The sequence below is a fragment of the Triticum dicoccoides genome, chromosome 1B (genome assembly GCF_002162155.2).
Source record: "Triticum dicoccoides isolate Atlit2015 ecotype Zavitan chromosome 1B, WEW_v2.0, whole genome shotgun sequence".
In the NCBI taxonomy this organism is placed as follows: Eukaryota; Viridiplantae; Streptophyta; class Magnoliopsida; order Poales; family Poaceae; genus Triticum; species Triticum dicoccoides.
This window is the reverse complement of record NC_041381.1, coordinates 428,648,811-428,663,997: the sequence shown is the minus strand read 5'-3', so window position 1 is coordinate 428,663,997 and position 15,187 is coordinate 428,648,811. Positions and strand designations below refer to the sequence as shown.

Genomic DNA, 15,187 nt, shown 5'->3' with positions numbered 1-15,187 from the left:
TAACCAACTTTTTGACCAAACTTTTTTCCTATTTAGAGAGAAACATGAACCTCACCGCTATGAGGACGCCGTGGAAGACACCAATCCCGACTACACAACCCCTAGTGGCGTCGGGGATGACACCACTGATGGTGCCGCCGAGGATGCCACCACTAATGATGGCAGCGCACGCACAGATGGCAGCCAAGCGAAGAGGCAACGGAAGGACCGGCGCCCGAACGTGCTCGGCACCGTCAAGCAGGAATTTACTGAAGTGTCCTCCAGTGGGCATCCAACAGCGCCCAAAGAATTAGTCAATGGATACTCAGGACAACTCGGGTGCATTCTCCGGAGCACCGTCTCGATCAACACCGAGAACCTAAGGCATCGTGACCGAGGGAATTTGCGCAACCTCCTCTTCACGAAGCTGCATGAATGATACAAGTTCCCTAGTGACGTTGCAAACACACGCCTCTCAGGGAATAAAGTGAACAATGCCGCCCTCACGAAGATGAGCACGGCCCTGGCTACTTGGAGAGCTGCGGTGAGGAGAAGGATTCTAAGAGGTATAGTTATGAGAAGATCAAGGAGACAAATCCTTCGATTAGCGAAGATGACTACAAGGAGTTCAAGATCAAGTGCGAGAGCAACGCAATCGCGGAATCAAGTCAGTGGGGGAAAGATATGCGGGACTTGAACTTAGGGGTCCACAAACTCGGTCCCGGTGGTTACAGAGTGGTGGAACCTATATGGGACAAGGAGGACGCGGAGCGTGCCGAGCAAGGCCTACCGCCCCTCTTTGATAAATACCGTGACAAGCAGACCAGGAACTATGTCAGGGCCCGGTACAAGGTGGACCCGGTAAGAAAGGAGCTTACCACGGATCCGTAGACCAAGGCGCTTGAGCTTCTTCTGGTAAGGAATACACCCCCGCGTAATTAGCTCCATATGGTTGGATTCTAATTAATGAAGCCAAATTTCTAAATGGTTCATGTTCCTTCCACGGAACACTGAAAGCAGTAGCGTGGGGTCATCTCAGAGCTCCCCTTGGGACAACACTTTAAATAGGGCGCTAAACATAATGAAAAACAAGGATAAGTTCAGTAAGCCGTCATCAGCTGGTCGTGTGGCCGGCAAAGGCTTGTCCACGAAATGGTCGGAATACTATAACGCTGGTGGGCGAAAGGAGAGAAAGACCAGCTCAAAAAGCCAGGAGCGCGAGGTTCAAGAACTCAAGGCACAAGTGGTGCGGATTCCGGAGATGGTCCAAGAGCAAGTGCGAGACCAACAGGGAGCGACGATCACCGCCATTATGCCTACCTTGGTTTCTGGGCTACAGGCGTGGATTGCGGGGGGCCAACAGGGGCCGCCCCCCATTCCCTGCTTCACGGCCAGCAACTCGCACAACGCACCGGTGGCGCCATTGGTGTCTCCATCGGAGGCGTTATTGGTGTCTCCGGCGCCGGCGCGGGCATTGGAGCTTAATGCACCCGGGTGTGGGAAGAATATGCCGGCCGGCACCTCGGCAGCAAGCGGCCCCTCCGCCACTTGCACGCCCGCCGTTGGCGGTGCCTCGACATTAGCCGAGCTCGATGCCATCACGGTAACTAAGCGTCTCAGCGGATGACTTCATCTCCTTGCCTTTGACTGGGCATCCCTGACGCCCTACATGTTTTCGCAGGGCGCCGCCGACTTTACATGCACTCTCCTGCACTTCGTGGGCAGCGAGTTGATCGATGTGGCCAAGGGCAGAATCGTTCAACCGGGCAACCCCGTGTTTCACGGTAATACGATGCCATCCACCGTGTATAGGGTTCAACTGGTTCGGGTGCTGCCGGGCTGCGATGACTTGTTACCTCCGTTTCAACCCGCTGGGGCCGACAAAGATGATGTGATGACCCTCAGCGCCTGCTTAAACTGGCCCCAGCTTTGGCCGAAGAGCCAGATTCATTTGGGGGCGGGCGACACCACCCCACAGACAACACCGCCAATCGTGCCGGCGCCAAGCCATGGCAAGACCGCCGCAATGCTACCGGACATGCTGGACATGCATATGGCCCAGGATCTGGACGACGATGACGACGAGGTACATTTACCAACGTCGTTAAGTACTTCAACGAACATCGGTACGGTGATGAATTCTTGGGGCCTCCTACTCAAGAACCCAACCCTGCAAAAGACGACCACGATCTAGCTGGTACCGCGGAGAAACCTAATTGCAACAGGCGTCGTCTGGCGTTTAGTTCTCAGGAGACGCCTCCAACTGCCGCCTTCACCGTGCCTCAGATAGCCGAGGTGTGAAATATTATCAGCCCCAACACACTCAAGAAGGTGGTCTCTGAGCAGAACTCGATCCCATTACAGCAGAAGAAGAAGGGACGGAAAAGAAAGAATAACAAGGGTGCGAGCCAGCCGGCACCGAGTACAATCCGTGCTCAGGACGGGCCCCCTTCACCTAAGGATATCTCGAGGAGGGTACATGTGGGGGTAGGCCGATGCTACCAACTAATCTGCTCAATGCTGCAACCGGTGCTATGCGAAGTCTGCATGACAGTGTTCTTTCTTTGGAGAAGCAGCGTCTCTCCGAGAATGATGTGGCATACCCGGTTTTCATGGTCAAGTTGCCAGAGGGAAAGGGCTTTGTCGATAGCACCATCGGGGGTATGATCGTCCTGTGGTTTGATGACATCTTCGTGATGTTTAACCTTCATCCACTGCACTACACCTTCATTCGGCTATTTTCACTGAGTATGGATATGCGGATCATTAGAGACAAGACCCCGGACATCGTGATAGTCGACCCCTTCTACATGCGTGCCAAGATCTTGGGCAGCACTCGGGACCGGCAAGTCGCGAGTTCATACCTTGAAGGCGTCATTCTGGCAAACCCAGATAAGGATAACTTCCTCGTGCCTTACTTTCACGAGTAAGTCATTCCCTCACCGCCCGTAACATATGATTTCTTAGATTTCGATCGTTTTTTTACTAACATTCCGTGTTTTGTGCAGTGACACACATTACACACTCATCCTCTTAAGCACGAAATATTCCATGTCCATGTATTTCGACTCAGACTGTCAGTCGAAGAAAGACTACACAAATATCAAGAAAGTTCTTGATGAAGCTCTCCCCGGCTACGCCAGATCTGGAGGCACCTTCAGCAGGCCAATTCGTAGGTATGGCAAGGACGCGTTCACCCACAATACGATGTTCCCCTGCGTCAAGCAGCCTCCTGGCGGTCAAAAGGATGCCTACTACGCCCTCCATCACATGCAGGCGATCGTACGAGACCATAATCACCTTCTGCTACCAAATAATCTCAAAGATTGGGCCACACACTTGTCGGCAATCCAGGACGCGGACATCAGACAAGAATTCTTTTGCATCCAGTCGGAATTTGTGGAAATCATCCATCAAGATGTCCTTCATACCTTGGGGCAGTTCTACCTCAGATATCAACCATCCAACAGTGAGATAGAAACAACGCTACAAATGCAGGCTAACAACAACCGCGATTTCATGACCATCACGATAGACGGCGGCTTCATCCATGCTCCGGTCCCTGAGTCGAGTTGAAAGTAGTGATGCTATGTAGTCCTGAAATATCGATTAGCTCACGTTGTAATTCAACTTTAATGAACTTGTATGTCTCTTTAGTTTGGACAGTTGTTGAACTTATATGTAATCGATGCTATTTATTAGTAGGACCATGAATCGTGCTATTAATGTATTGCTTTTCTATTCCGATCCTTTTGTTGCATACTTATATATTGCTTATGTATTGTCTGTGAATTGCTACTAACATTTTGTTTGTCTAGTGCATAGAGATGCCGTCGTATGTCGTGTACAAGGGTAAGGTTCCCGGAGTCTATGACGACTGGGAGGAGTGTCGGAGACAGGTTCACCGTTTTAGCGGTAACTGTTACAAAGGGTACACCACTAGGGCGGAGGCAGAAGCTTGATACGCGTGCTATCTGGCGGGAGAGAGGAGGGAGCGTTGGAGGAACTGGATGAAGACCAGTTTCATCGCGATGATGCTCATCGTGATGACCGCAACTCTCTTCTATGTGATGGTAGTTTAGATGATCGATATAGACTTGTAATGTGAATACAAACTCGCTATTCGCGGTCTTGAGACTTGTAATGTTCTAACTTTGTTTGGTATTTTGAATTCAGAGACTAATATGTTGATTGTATTTGGAGACTAATCTTCAATTGTATTCGATAAATCTGTTGTTTATATGTTGTGTCGTCTATATTCTGTGGAGTAATATATTTTGTAACCTGTGCAAATATCAGAAAAGAAAAAAATCCTAATATTCATACTAGTGGCGCATCATACTGCACTTTAGTGGCGCACTGCAAAAAACACACTAGTGGCGCATTAACTAGAAGTGCGCCATTAGTAATCCAGAGCACAAGGTAAATATGTCCCCCGGGAGGCATAGTAATGGCGCACCGTTTGACATACTAATGGCACACTTCCAGGTGCGCCACTATTGTCTGGTATACTAATGGCGCACCAGGGGTGCGCCATTAGTACTAGTTACTAGTGGCGTGATGATAGTGGCGCACCTGTAGTGCGCCATTAATGGCCAAAACAGGTGCGCCACTAATTAGCCTTTTCCTAGTAGTGCTTGATGTAATGTCATGCCACCAAAATGATGTGATAAAAAATTTACATGTTTGACGAATGTTTGGACACACACCCCTCACAAACCAGAGCCACTCACTTGAAAGCTTGTGGTTTCGAGAGGGAAAAATGCATGTTTGATGACAAACTAGAGATAGCTTCCTCTTACGGCCTTCAAAATTTTTCTACGTGTAATATGCACTAATACAATTGTCATGTGAAAATTTGGAAAATTGCAGGGGTCATTTGACCTTTTAAAGACATTTAAGTCATTTTCTAGCCATTTAATGACCGTAATTCAAATTATAACTACATGTGCATGCAACGGCTAACCATAATGGTTTGAAAAATCATATTTGTTTACTTGTGTGCGAGTTAGTTCCATGTGTAGTAAATTAGAAGGAATTTTCAAACATATTGGTCTTACTGCATGGACACATGCATGGAGTGCCATGGCATTTAAATTCCAAAAAATTAAAAAAAGATCAGAAAAACATGAAACCTTGGTTGATGTAATGTCATGCCACCAAGATGATGTGGTAAAAAAATTGGCCTATTTAACGAAAGTTTGGAAACACACCCCTCACAAACTGGAGCAACTCACTAGAAGGCTTGCGGTTCCGAGAGGGAACAATGCATGTTTGATGACAAACGAGAGATAGCTTGCTCTTACGGCCTTCAAAATTTTTCTACGTGTAACATGCACGAATACAACTATCATGTGAAAAAATGGCAAATTTCAGGGGTCATTTGACCTTTTTAAGACATTTAAGTTATTTTCTAGCCATTTAATGACCGTAATTCACATTTAAACAACATGTAGATGCAGCGACTAACCATAACGGTTTGAAAAATCGTCTTTGTGTATTTGGGTGCGAGTTAATTCCATGTGAAGTAAATTACAAGGAAATTTCAAACATATTGGTCTCACGGCATGGACACATGCATGGAGTGCCATGGAATTTTAATTCAAAAAAATTAAAAAATGAGTAGAAAAACATGAAATCTTGCTTGATGTAATGTCATGCCACCAAGATGATGCGGTACAAAAATTGGCTTGTTTGACAAAAGTTTGGACACACACCCCTCCCAAACCGGAGCAACTCACTAGAAGGTTCGTGGTTCCGATAGCGAAGGATACATGTTTGATAACGAACGGGAGATAGCTTCCTCTTACGGCTTTCAAAATTTTTCTACGTGTAACGTGCACTAATACAACTATCATGTGAAATTTTGGGATATTTCAGGGGTCATTTGACCTTTTGAAGACATTCAAGTGATTTTCTAGCCGTTTAATGACCGTAATTCAAATTTGAACTACATCGACATGCAATGGCTAACCATAACGGTTTGAAAAATCATATTTGTGTACTTGTGTGCGAGTTAATCCCATGTGCAGTAAATTAGAAGGAATTTTCAGACATATTGGTCTCACGACATGTACACATGCATGGAGTGACATGGCATTTTAAATCCCAAAAATTAAAAAATGATTAGAAAAACATGAAACCTTGCTTGATGTAATGTCATGCCACCAAGATGATATGGTAAAAAAATGGCTTGTTGGACGAAAGTTTGGACACACACGCCTCACAAACCGGAGCAACTCACTAGAAGGCTCGTGGTTCCGAGAGGGAACAATGCATGTTTGATGACGAATGGGAGATAGCTTCCTCTTACGGCCTTCAAAATATTTCTACGTGTAACGTCCACTAATATAACTGTCATGTGAAAATTTGGAAAATTTCAGGGGTCATTTGACCTTTTGAAGACATTTAAGTGATTTTCTAGCCATTTAATGACCGTAATTCAAATCTGAAGTACATCTGCATGCAACGGCTAACCATAACGGTTTGAAAAATCATATTTCTGTTCTTGTGTGCGAGTTAATTCCATGTGCAGTAAATTAGAAGGAAATTTCAAACATATTGGTCTCACGGCATGGACACGTGCATGGAATGCCATGGCATTTTAATTCAAAAAAATTAAAAATGATCAGAAAAACATGAAACCTTGCTTGATGTAATGTCATGCCACCAAGATGATGTGGTAAAAAAAATTGGCACGTTTGACGAAAGTTTGGACACACACCCCTAACAAACCAGAGCAACTCACTAGAAGGCTTGTGGTTCCAAGAGGGAACAATGCATGTTCGATGACGAATGAGAGATAGATTCCTCTTATGGCTTTGAAAATTTTTCTACGTTTAATGTGCACTAATACAACTGTCATGTGAAAATTTGGAAAATTTCAGTGGTCATTTGACCTTTTAAAGACATTTAAGTGATTTTCCAGCCATTTAATGACCGTAATTTAAATTTGAACTACATCTACATGCAATGGCTAACCATAACAGTTTGAAAAATCATACTTGTATACTTGTGTGCGAGTTAAAAAATCATCACACTATGTAAATATCTGGTGTTGAGAAAAGGAAATGTAAAATTTGGCAAGACAACCAACCCCCGCACGATTGGCACTCTATTTTGCGCCTCAAGATTTGGAAGTTGATTGGCGGGGGTTATTAATCAGACATGGTTCTGTATTGGAAACCGTCAGCTATATGTTCACACATGAATTTTTCTATGGGAATTGTGTGTAATTCAAACTACAGTACTCATAAATTCCTCCGACCGATGTGTGTACTATTCCTGTCGATCTAGATTCCGGCCGCCAATAAATACTACCTTGCTCATGTCGTCCCGCCTGCATTCTCATCTACATCCTCCCCTTGCTCTCTCTCTCTCCCTCTCTCTCTCAAATCTATGCCATGGCGCCACCAGTCTGCCCACGTGCCTAGGAGGAGTCACCGCCCCCGAGGATGCTCACTTGAAGAGCAGCGACGAGGACCTCTATGCGCCGGTGGACGAGGTTGCGCCGGACCCCACAACTTTGGATTGGTTTTGCGGCCAGTACAATCTTTGTATTTGGAAGTCATTGTTGCTGGCTGAGAAAGCCAAGCAAGTGGCTTTCAATAAGGAGATGGCGGAGGAGGATGCTAGGTACCAGGCAGCCTGTGAAGCCCATGATGCCGCCTGGAAAAAGGAGGCATTGGAGCTTTGGGGGTGGGCGCTCATCGTGTGGAGGAGGTGTACGAAGACAGGTACTTCACGAGGAAGGTCAAAGGTGCTAGGCGCCTCATCGCTGCATGGAGGTGGGCCAATAAGCTCCAGCGTGCCACCGACGAGGAGCTCCGGTGGGCGCCCAACGAAATGGCAAGATTGTTCGCGCTTGTACGCCTGCAAGAGGCAGATCGGTACGTCAAGCGCTGTGAGGCAGAGGAGGTGGAGTACTGCCTCCGTGCTGGGAAGACGCCGCGCACTAGGGAGTTGCTGGCGAGGGGCTGCCGGAATACTACCCCAGGAGGGAATATTAGTTTTAGTATTGTTCGTTTTCAATTTTATGCATTGTACGTAGTAGTTAAGTATCATCACGTATATGTGATGATATTAGATATATTCCGTTTCAATATTATGAATTCCATTTTCTATCTGTTTTCGTATACTAATTTGAATCTAGTTGTTATCATCCACATGGACAGAATGGAAAGCGTATAAACACACATTGAAACAGAACATATAAGAATGGAAAATAGAGTACACACATTGAAACGGAGAAATACTATGATTGTTGTGAATACATAGCTATACAAGTCGAAACGACTAAACAAAATAAAACGCGTCCATGAGACCATGACCAGCAGCCCTTGCCTACAGTAGCTCTTGGCTCTGCCTGAACTCGTGCAGGCGTTCGTCCAAGTGATGACCCACAAGTATAGGGGATCCATTGTAGTCCTTTCGATAAGTAAGAGTGTAAAACCCAACGAGGAGCAGAAGGAAATGACAAGCGGCTTTCAGTAAGGTATTCTCTACAAGCACTGAAATTGTAGGTAACAGATAAATTTGCGATAAGATAATTTGTAACCGGTAACAAGCAATGAAAGTAAATAAAGTGCAGCAAGGTGGCCCAATCCTTTTTGTAGCAAAGGACAAGCCTGGACAATTTCTTGTAATTCGAAAAGCGCTCCCGAGGACACATGGGAATTATCGTCAGCTAGTTTTCATCACGCTCATATGATTCGCGTTCGTTACTTTGATAATTTGATATGTGGGTGGACCGGTGCTTGGGTACTGCCCTTACTTGGACAAGCATCCCACTTATGATTAACCCCTATTGCAAGCATGCGCAACAACAAAAGAAATATTAAGGTAATCCTAACCACAACATTAGACATATGGATCCAAATCAGCCCCTTACGAATCAACGCATAAACTAGGGTTTAAGCTTCTGTCACTCGAGCAACCCATCATGTACTTATTACTTCCCAATGCCTTCCTCTAGGCCCAAATAATGGTGAAGTGTCATGTAGTCGACGTTCACATAACACCACTAGAGGAGAGATAACATACATCTCATCAAAATATCGAACGAATACCAAATTCACATGACTACTAATAGCAATACTTCACCCATGTCCACAGGAACAAGCTAACTACTCACAAAGCATATTCATGTTCATGATCAGAGGAGTATTAATATTCATTAAGGATCTGAACATATGATTTTCCACCAAGTAAACCAATTAGCATCAACTACAAGGAGTAATCAACACTACTAGCAACCCACATGTACCAATTTGTGGTTTTCATACAAGATTGGATACAAGAGATGAACTAGCATTTTGAGAGGAGATGGTGCTGGTGAAGATGTTGATGGATATTGACCCCCTCCCAATGAGAGGATCGTTGATGGTGACGATGGTGATGATTTCCCCCTCCCGGAGGGAAGTTTCCTCGGCAGAACAGCTCCGCCGGAGCCCTAGATTGGTTCCACCAAGGTTCCATCTCGTGGCAGCGGAGTTTCGTCCTGTAAGCTTGCCTATGATTTTTTCAGGGTAAAAGCCTTCATATAGCAAAAGATGGGCACCGGAGGGCCACCAGGGGGCCCAGGAGACAGGGGGCGCGCCCCCCACCCTCCTGGCCAGGGTGTGGTCCCCCTCTGGTGTTTTCTTCGCTCAATAATTCTTATTAATTCCAAAAATAACTTTTATGGAGTTTTAGGATTTTTGGAGCTGTACAGAATAGGTTTCCAATATTTGCTCCTTTTCTAGCCAGAATTCCAACTGCCGGCATTCCCCCTCTTCATGGTAAACCTTGTAAAATAAGAGAGGATAGCCATAAGTATTGAGACATAATGTGTAATAACAGCCCATAATGTAATAAATATTGATATAAAAGCATGATGAAAAATGGACGTATCAACTCCCCCAAGCTTAGAACTTACTTTTCATCAAGCGGAAGCCGAAATCGAAAAATATGTCCACATGTTTAGAGATAGAGGTGTCGATAAAAATAAAGTACGGACATGAGGGCATCATGATCATTCTTATAACACCAACATATATAGATTTTGTCATATGATTTCTTATGCTCAAGTAACAATCAATTCACAATGTCAAGTATGGTTCAGAAACTTCATTGGGAACTAACAAACTATAATCTCAGTCATTGAAGCAATTGCAATTTATCATAACATCAAAAAGAGTCAAGAATAGAGCTTTTCAGCAAGTCCACATACTCAACTATCATATAGATTTCTACAATTACTAACACTCATGCAATACTTGTGGTTATGGAGTTTTAATCGGACACTGAGAAAGATAGAGGCTTATAATGTTGCCTCCCAATGTATTCACCTTTGGGTGATGGTAACAATAATAGTTCATGCTAACTTACATCCAGTTGGATATATATATCCAAATCTTTCCAACACGAGGTGCTTGCCAAAGGATAAAATGAAAAAGGGAAAGGTGAAGATCACCTTGACTCTTGCAAAAAGTAAAAAGACATAAAGTAAAAGATAGGCCCTTCACAGAGGGAAGCAGAGGTTGTCATGTGCTTTTAGGGTTGGATGCACAAAATCTTAATGCAAAAGAACGTCACTTTATATTGCCACTTGTGATATGAACCTTTATTATGCAGTCCGTCGCTTTTATTACTTCCACATCACACGATCGTATAAAGCTTATTTTCTCCGCACTAATAAGTCATACATATTTAGAGAGCAATTTTTATTGCTTGCAACATGACAACTTACTTGAAGGATCTTACTCAATCCATAGGTAGGTATGGTGGACTCTCATGGCAAAACTGGGTTTAAGGACATTTGGAAGCACAAGTAGTATCTCTAGTTGGTGCAAGGAATTTTTGGCTAGCATGAGGGGGAAAGGCAAGCTCAACATGTTGGGAAGATCAATGACAATATACTTTAACTGAGATGTGAGAAAACATAAACCATTACGTTGTCTTCCTTGTCCAACATCAACTCTTTAGCATGTCATACTTAATGAGTGCTCACAATCATAAAAGATGTCCAAGATAGTATATTTGTATGTGAAAACCACTCTTTCCTTATTACTTCCTATTAATTGCAAGATGACCAAAACTATGTTTGTCAACTCTCAACAACTTTCATGCCTTATACTTTTTATATGTGAAGTCATTACTATCCATAAAATCAATATGAACTCTTTTATTCTTTTTATTCTTTCTATTTTCTCAAGATCATAGCAAGATAGCAAAGCCCTTGACTCAGCACTAATCTTTATTATAGAAAGCTCACGAACTCGATTACATAAATAGATCACAAAGCAAAACTCAAAACTACTTCATACCAAAACTTCAATCTACTAGATCAAGATATTACTAAAAGGATCGAACTAACTAAAACGGTAAAGATAGGAGTGTGATGGTGATACGATACCGGGGCACCTCCCCCGAGCTTGGCAGTTGCCAAGGGGAGTGCCCATACCCATGTGATTATGTCCTCGAAGGTGATGGAGGTGGTGATGATGATGGTGGATAATCGCACATCAAGCGTAAAAGCTCCTCCAACTTGCGGATGATGCCCTTGAGTCTGATAATATGATCCTTCAACAAAATATTTTCTTGCATGAGATACTTGTTTTGTATGCGAGCTAACTCAATCATCTTGAAAGCTTCAATCTCAGTTGGAGTAAAGAGGTTAGGTGGAGGTTGAGGGATGTCTTCTTCTTCCACCGCTGGAGCTTGATCCTCCATGGCCTTCTTGATCCCTTCATCCTTGTTAATCTCCTCCGGTTCTTCTCTTTTCATCTCTATCTTCAATAGCCAAGCATCCTTGTCTTCATTGTTGAAGGAGGGCAACGTCATGGTGCTCTAGATCTGTCAGAAAAATAGCTCGAAACAAAAACAGAGGATATTTGCGTGATACGGTGGTTAAAACCTTCGAGAGATTATATAATGATTTTTTACCGACCAAAATACATAATGTGCAAGAAAATGGAGTCCGGGAGGCACACGAGGTGGCCATGAGACAGGGGCATGCCCAGTAAAGGTGGGCGCACCCTCCACCCTCGTGAAGGCCTCGTGTCCTTCCCGGATTACTTCTTGCTTCCTAAAATTCTTAAATATTCCAAAACAGAGAAAAATTGCCATTAGAATTGTTTTGGAGTCGGTTTACTTACCGTACCACATACCTATTCCTTTTCGGAGTCTGAAACATTCTGGAAAGTGTCCCTTATGTATTCCTTCGGGGTTACGGTTTCAATAATATTAATTTCAACATTGATAGGATTACCTGAGATATAGTGTTTGATTCTTTGACCGTTCACCACCCTCGGACTTGTGCCTTCGAAGTTGTTGATTTTTATGGCACCGGAACGATAGACCTCCTCGATAACGTACGGACCTTCCCATTTAGAGAGAAGTTTTCCTGCAAAAAATCTTAAACGAGAGTTGAATAGCAACACATAATCACCTACGTTAAATTCTCGCTTTTGTATTCTTTTGTCATGCCATCTTTTAACTTTTTCTTTGAACAGCTTGGCATTCTCGTAGGCCTGGGTTCTCCATTCATCAAGTGAGCTAATATCAAATAACCTCTTCTCAACGGCAAGTTTGAAGTCATAATTAAGCTCTTTAATAGCCCAATATGCTATATGTTCAAAGTTCTAGAGGTAAGTGACATGCTTTTCCATAAACCATCTTATACAGAGACATACCCATAGGATTTTATATGCAGTTCTATAGGCCCATAATGCATCATCAAGTTTCATGGACCAATTCTTTCTAGATCTATTCACTGTCTTTTGCAAAATTAATTTGAGCTCTCTATTGCTCAACTGTACTTGACCACTAGACTGCGGGTGATAAGGAGATGCGATTCTTGATTAACATCATACTTAGCAAGCATCTTACGGAAAGTACCATGAATAAAATGTGAACCACCATCAGTCATAAGATATCTAGGGACTCCAAACCTCGGAAAAATAATTTATTTAAGCATCTTAATAGAGGTGTTATGATCAGCACTACTAGTGGGGATAGCTTCTACCCACTTAGTAACGTAATCAACAACAACTAAAATATGTGTATATCCATTAGAGGCAGGAAAAGGTCCCATATAATCAAAGCCCCAAACATCAAATGGTTTAATAACAAGAGAATAATTCATAGGCATTTCTTGACATCTACTAATATTACCTATTCTTTGACATTCATCACAAGACAAGACAAACTTACGAGCATCTTTGAAGAGAGTAGGCCAATAAAATCCAGATTGCAATACCTTTTGTGCAGTTCTATCTCCAGCGTGGTGTCCTCCATATGGTTCGGAGTGACACTCGCGTAGGATCTGTTCCTGTTCATGCTCGGGTACACAACGTCTAATAACACCATCTACTCCTTCTTTATAAAGGTGTGGGTCATCCCAGAAGTAATGTCTTAAATCATAAAAGAACTTTTTCTTTTGCTCGTATGTGAAACTAGGTGGTATAAATTTAGCAACAATGTAATTAGCATAATCAGCATACCATGGAGCAGTATGAGAAGCATTAATGACCGCTAATTGTTCATCAGGAAAGCTATCATCAATAGGTAGTGGGTCATCAAGAACATTCTCTAACCTATACAAGTTGTCTGCAATGGGGTTCTCATCTCCCTTTCTATCAATAATATGCAAATCAAATTCTTGGAGCAAGAGAACCCATCTAATGAGTCTAGGCTTAGCATCTTTCTTTTCCATAAGATATTTAATAGCAGCATGATCAGTGTGAATAGTAACTTTGGAATCAACAATGTAAGGTCTAAACTTATCACAAGCAAATACGACTGCTAAGAACTCTTTTTCAGTAGTAGCATAATTTCTCTGGGCAGTATCAAGAGTTTTACTAGCATACTGGATAACATTCAATTTCTTATCAACTCTTTGCCCTAGAACAGCACCTACAGCATAATCACTAGCATCACACATAATTTCAAAGGGTAAATTCCAATCAGGTGGCTGAACAATAGGTGCAGTGATCAAAGCTTTCTTATGTATTTCAAATGCTTCTACACAATCATCATCAAAGACAAAAGGAATATCTTTTTGCAATAAATTAGCCAGAGGCCTAGAGATTTTAGAAAAGTCCTTAATGAATCTCGTATATAAACCGGCATGACCAAGGAAACTTCTTATACCATTTATGTCCTTGGGACATGGTATCTTTTCAATAGCATCAACTTTAGCTTTATCAACTTCAATACCTCTCTCGGATATCTTATGCCCCGAAACAATGCCTTCATTGACCATAAAGTGGCACTTTTCCCAATTCAAGACGAGACTAGTGTCTTCACATCTCTGCAAAACTCGATCAAGGTTGCTCAAGCAATCATCAAAAGAGGATCCATAAACGAAGAAATCATCCATGAATACCTCACAAATCTTTTCACAAAAGTCAGAGAATATAGCCATCATGCATCTTTGAAAGGTAGCAGGTGCATTACATAAACCAAAAGGCATATGTCTATAAGCAAAAGTACCAAAAGGGCAAGTAAAAGTAGTTTTTGATTGATCCTCCGCTGACACAGGTCTTTGAGAGAAACCAGAATAACCATCTAGAAAGCAAAAATGTGTATGTTTGGATAGTCTTTCTAGCATTTGATCAATAAAAGGTAAAGGGTAATGATCTTTCTTAGTAGCTTTATTTAATTTACGGAAATCAATTACCATCCTATAACCTGTAATAATTCTTTGCGGGATCAATTCATCTTTATCATTAGGAATGACAGTAATACCTCCCTTTTTAGGAACACAATGGACAGGACTTACCTATTCACTATCAGCAACGTGATAAATTATACCTGCCTCAAGGAGCTTTAATATCTCCTTTCTTACCACTTCTTTCATCTTAGGATTTAACCGTCGTTGAGGATCTCTAACTGGTTTGGCATCTTTATCCACTTTAATTTTGTGTTGGCATAGAGTGGGACTAAAGCCCTTAAGACCATCCAGAGTGTATCCAATAGCAGCACGGTGCTTCTTCAGAGTTTTCAATAATCTTTCTTCTTCTTGCTCTGAAAGGTTAGCACTAATAATAACATGATATATTTTATTTTCATCAAGATAAGCATACTTAGGATTATCAGGTAATGGTCTGAGCTCAAACACGGGATCACCCTTGGGTGGAGGGGGAACCCCTAGGATTTCAACAGGCAAGTTGTGTTTCAGAATAGGACCCTGTTGAAGGAACACTTCATCTATTTCTCTTGTATC

General features: G+C 42.8%; 1 pseudogene; it reads left to right on the top strand.

Moving 5' to 3' along the window:
- The first annotated feature begins 1,060 nt into the window (after positions 1–1,060).
- Positions 1,061–15,187, top strand: part of LOC119350444 — an 89,687-nt pseudogene continuing 75,560 nt past the window's right edge.